At 33.2% G+C, this 5,783-nt stretch overlaps 1 pseudogene; it reads right to left on the minus strand.

The window, feature by feature from the left end:
* Positions 1-314: 314 nt before the first annotated feature.
* LOC143580932 (2-pyrone synthase pseudogene) lies at positions 315-3,115 on the minus strand (annotated as a pseudogene).
* Between the last annotated feature and the right edge of the window lie 2,668 nt (positions 3,116-5,783).

The raw sequence follows: 5,783 nt of genomic DNA on the forward strand, positions 1-5,783 counted from the left end.
TGATGGTCAATGTTACATTACTTTACTATTAGAGATTGAATGCATGATTTTTTTTTAAAAAAAAAGGTTAATTTAGTTTTTAAAAGTACACAAATGGTCGATATTTACATTGTTTATTAGAATATTAAAAAAAACATTCTTAAATCAACCCTTATTAATTTATTATCAATACACTTGAACTCAAACACAAATTCAATACACTTGAACTCAGAGAAACTTGGAAAAAAAAACATTCTTAAATCAACCCTTAGTTATTAAATATTTATTATCAAAGATGGATGCAAAAGTTGTTATTATGCGCACCATTTCAACTATCACTTTTGCATAGCAAGAGAAGGTTTGCTATGCAAAACAACAGTTTCAACTGTCAAGCCCGGTCCAAATCCAAACAGAACACCCCAATCTAAACCTTCACCGGTGGTACTCTTTCCATCCTCCAAGGATTTGTTTCTCATCTCATTAATGATGAACAACACACAAGTACTAGTCAAGTTTCCATATTCACTTAGCACGTGCCTGCTAGCCCTCAACTTCTGTTTATTGAGGTTAAGTTTCCGCTCCACCTGATCTAGTATGCGTCTACCACCGGGGTGAACGATCCAAAACATTGAGTTCCAGTCGTGTAGACCTAGTGGTGCAAGCGCTTTCGTTAGTACATTCTCTATATTCTCGGAGATCATCTCGGGTACATCCCTATCCAAGTGCATTTGGAGACCATCCTCCCTCAAGTGCAAGTGCATTGCCATCTCCGTGTCAGGTATTATTGTTTGATTTGTTGAAACAATCTCAAACAAGGGATGTTCGACCGCCAAATCTGGATATGAACCCACGATCAGTGCTGCAGCCTCATCCCCAAAAAGTGCTTGGCCGACCAAAGAATCAACGTGGTTTTCATTGGGTCCACGAAAGATAGTAGCAGTGATCTCTGAGCAGACAACAAGGACACGAGAGCCCCTATTGTTTTCAGCAAGGTCATGGCGAGACGAAAGACCATGCCCCCAGCCGAGCAACCTTGTTGGTACATCATGAGCCGCTTGACCAAAGGGGAGAGACCGAGTAGCTTGGTGAGTTGATAGTCAGCACTGGGCATGTCGATTCCTGAGGTGGTGCAAAAGATGAGATGGGTGATGTCAGATGTTGGGAGGCCCCATTCCTTGATGGCTTTTGTCGCGGCTTCCTTACCGAGCTTTGGGACTTCAGTGATTAACAAGTCTTGGCGAGTATTCAAGGATGGACTAGAGTACTTGCACATGTTTGGGTTATCTTTTAGAAACTCTTCTGTCAGGACCATGAATCGCTTCTTTATCATTGTTTTGTCACCTACAAGTTTGTTTTCATTAAAATTTACATTGAATATAGAAAAGAAATCGAACTAGATTTTATTAAATATTATTATAGAGGACAAAGAAATATCAGTTGTTTCATTGCTTTATGGTCCACAGATGTACGGGTTCCGGTTTCCTTTCGTACCTTTGTGATTTGTGTTGTTGAGATTGTAAACTAAAATGTTGAATTATATTCTATAATATATATGTAGTCAATTGTATAACTACTTGAGATTTGTTTATGTATTTTCTTGCACAACATTTTCTTGTGAGCTTAACTCCAGTTTACACAAACGCAAAATTCGACATATTGTTATTCATATTCAAACCAAATATCCGCATATCAAAGTGCCGATTTGCAAAGCAGATTGTAGCTTTGAAAAAAATGTGTAATTAAAGGGCAGCAAACATATGTAGCTTTGCAAATATGCTGGTTAATTTGTTGTATAGATAATTGGTCTGTAGTATAAGTAATTGGTTTGTAACACTGGACCAACATTTAGTTGTATTTAGATAATCTGTTTGTTAGTTTTATTTATCTAAACGGGTCAAATTAGCCGCATTTAAAGATTGCATTGGCGATTGCTAACAGATTGCAAACATTTAGTGGAAGCCTTTGATTTAAACACTTTGTTGAAAAACATTCTAGTCAATCTAAACATTTGTTTTAATACTTTTAGGGTAATTCGTATGTGCTGCTATATTCAAGATGTTGAATTGGTGATAGTGACTTACTCTTTTAAGTTCATTTGTTTTCAAGAATTTAACTTATTACTATGACGTGTTGTTTTAAAATACAACTTTGCTTCATTTACAAAACTGAAAGTTAGCATACAAATGAAATTAACATGTTAATTGTGAAAATCAAGTATAGTAATTATATATATGAGTAAAGTAATTATGTAATTACATCATAGTAATTACTCTATAATATAATTACACAATGACTCTACTTGTATATATAATTACTCTAATTGATTCTCACAATTAGCATGTTAATTTCATTTGTATTTGATCCAAACCTTATTTACTAATTCTATTTACTATTTTAAATGGTGGTTATGCGTTGAACTTGGTACGTATGTTGCAAATTTTTAATTTTTTTCACATCAATATGCAAAAAGAAATAGAAAAAAAAACTTAAACAGCCGCCCATGTTGTTTACGAGCCGAGCTCTAGCTCACATTTTCAGCACGTAAAAGTAATCAAACTAAGCCAACTCGTTTAATTTTGAGCTCGAGCCCACCCTGCCCTGGCTCACTCACGACCCTAACTTGGTGAAAATGCTAATAAAAGATAATAACAAATAATCATTAATTAAACATTAAGAAAAACATTTTAATAAGAGTAAAAATAAAATAGTCATTATAATTTATTTTTATTCAAATAAATCAAAATAAGTAAACATGTAAAGGTATATATGCAGTTATATTTGGGCTTGATAAATACGCAATTGATGACATTTGTAAGTGAATAATAATGCAAATATCTTTTTTAACAAAATTCATATTAATCATATGACATTGATCTTACGTGAAAGTTACATTTTAAATTACTCTTTCTGCCAGTTGTTATATCGTACATAACTTAAGTGAAAGAGAATGAAATTAATACTTACAAATGAGTTTAAACTTATTCTTAAGATCAATCATATGCTCACTGTTTATAACACGCAAATAGTAATCAGCATAATCAGCCTGATTGTAACAATGGGGAGGAGTTGTTGTACCAATGGCAAGAATAGTGGCTAGACCGTCTTTCACATCTACTACCTTATGAAATGATGTCATTTTTTCCTGAATTGGTCTATTGAAGAATAGTATATAATCTATAAATAGAAGTTATTTTTCAACACAAGTGGTCTCTCGAATTATTATTATTATTATTATTATTATTATTATTATTATTATTATTATTATTATTATTATTATTATTATTATTATTAGGGATATTGGTTTTTAATACTCTCAACTTTCACCCGTTGGTTGATATAACTCCCAACTTTCAATTTGTTACCCATCACTCCCAACTTTCACCTTATTTGTTTATGGCACTCTCGAACTTAATGGACCCTAACTCCGTTAGTTTTTCTTGCTGACTTGGCATTTTTTGATGACTTGGCATGAATAGGTGGCATTTTTTTTACTCTTTTCTTAATCCATTATACCTAACCCACTTTCCACCTACCTCATCAACGCTAAAATCCAGAAATCATCATATATTCATCCCCTCCTATCAACCCTAAAATCCAGAAATCATCATATACTCATCCCCTTCTTCCACCGACCACCATATCTGCCTCATAACCACCATCTCTACTCAAGATGAGCCTAGAATCATAATCCCCCCAAATCTGGACGTCAAAAAAAACTTTGCATCGGGAGCCTCACCCTCGAATTTCCAATTAGGGCTTCACTCAACAGTCGGGCTTCAATCAACAACCATAAACAGAGAAGTTGACTTCATCCATGGTATCTCTCTCTCTCTCTCGATCTATCTATTTCATTTGGTTGCAGGTTATCATATACCTCCTTTTTCCGGTGTTGAAACCTAGATCTTGTGGAGACACTTGTGGTGGAAAACGATTGAAGGATGAGATGCGTTGTGGTGGGGCCGCTGGAGGTGATGTTGAGGTTCATACTGGGGTGCATAGTGGTAATCAGAACTACATATTGGTGGTGATTCATTGAGTGGAGGTAGCGATTTCATGGTGGTGGAAGTTAACCTAACGTGCTAGAAGAGAGGTAAAAGTTTGTGACTGGAAATTTATGGGGAATGGTGGGTAGTTGTGGTGGTGGTAAAGGCTAGTGGATTTGAGTTGGGAAGAGTTAGAGAGAGAGTCTTGATATATTATATTATATTTTGTTTTTATTTTAGACTTCTTAATTTTTAATAATGAAGTTGTGATGTGGGACCAGATTTTCATAATAAAAACGCCACCAATGCATGCCACGTCAGCAAAACATGTCACCTCAACAAAAACACTAACTGGGTTATGAACTGTTAAGTTCGGGAGGGGTGAAAGAAAATAAGTTGAAAGTTGGAAGTAGTGGATAACAAATCGAAAGTTGGGAGTGGTATCATCAAACATGTGAAAGTTGGGAGTATTGAAAACCAATACTCCTTATTATTATTATTTTTGGTGTCGTTATAATTATTATTGTTATTATACCTATTATTTTCATTACTAGTATTATTATAGGTCAGATTATTCTACAAAATTAAATAAAAATGAGAAGGATAAGAATAATTCGTAGTATAAAAAAATAAAAAATTAATTAAAAAAATCAAAACTCAAAATTTAATAAAAAAACAAAAAAAGATAAAAATGTTTTCATTTTTTTTCTTGTTCTCAAAACAAAAACAAAAAAGGTACAATGTTGAGAAAAAAATTTATTCTGTCTTTTTATCTGTCATTGATCGTGTATTTTTTTCCTTGACATTATGTCTTTTTTTCTTGATATTGTGTTATATTACTCAACATCATGTTATATTTTTTTCGACATTGTGTTATATTTTGTGATATATTGTATCTTTTTTTATTTATCATTGTGTTTATTTATTTTCATTATTGTGTCATTTTGTCGTTTTTTTTAACACCGGGGAGGGGGGGGGGGCATTTTAGTTTTTAAATTTTTTCATGTTTTATATATATCAGTTATGATTTTTTTATTATCATTTTTTAGGGGTTTTTTTTTTTGCCACAAATACTTTTCATACTTCTCATTTTTGTCTCCCTTTTTATTGTAACTTTTCCCTTATAATTATTACTATGACTTTTATTAATTATTAGTGCTATTATACTTATTATCATTGAAATTACTATCATTATCATTATGGTTATTAGTACTGTTACCATTATTATTATTATTATTATTATTGGTGTTATTTTTTATTAATATTATATATATATATATATATATATATCGACATCTATTCTATATTGATGAGTGGGTTAAAGAATGTGCTTTTAGTGTTTAAAATTGTGTGTTTTAGTTGGTTATATCTATCGAACACAGTTACTTTGTTTAGTTTTATGATTACAAGTGTTTGGAGCTTAAAAACATTAATTTGGAGCATTTAGGATGATGAGGAATCGAGTTATGCATAAAAGGAAGCGGGGGGTTGTCGAAATGGCGAACGGGAATCAACAAAATGAAAATTGAAGATTTTGGTGTTGAGTCCATCGTAAGCCACGATGGCTCCACCGTATCTTATGATGGAGGTTTTGGAAAGATGCTCGTAACTTTACCCTAAGGAAAAAACTAACCCTCGTAAGGGTATGGTCCACCTTAATCTATGGTGGCTTGGCCGTAGCTTACAGTGGGCCTAGACGCAAAAGTCCGTTTTTTTGGGGTTTTTTTTCCACATAAAAGCCCGGTTAAAACCTAGGTCGAATATCCTTCATACCATATCCACCAAGGACAATTTTGGGGCAATTCTTCACCATCTTAACAC

Source organism: Bidens hawaiensis, unplaced genomic scaffold (assembly GCF_021521415.1).
Source record: "Bidens hawaiensis isolate Kalapana, Puna unplaced genomic scaffold, B.hawaiensis_p1.1 tig00030767_1, whole genome shotgun sequence".
In the NCBI taxonomy this organism is placed as follows: Eukaryota; Viridiplantae; Streptophyta; class Magnoliopsida; order Asterales; family Asteraceae; genus Bidens; species Bidens hawaiensis.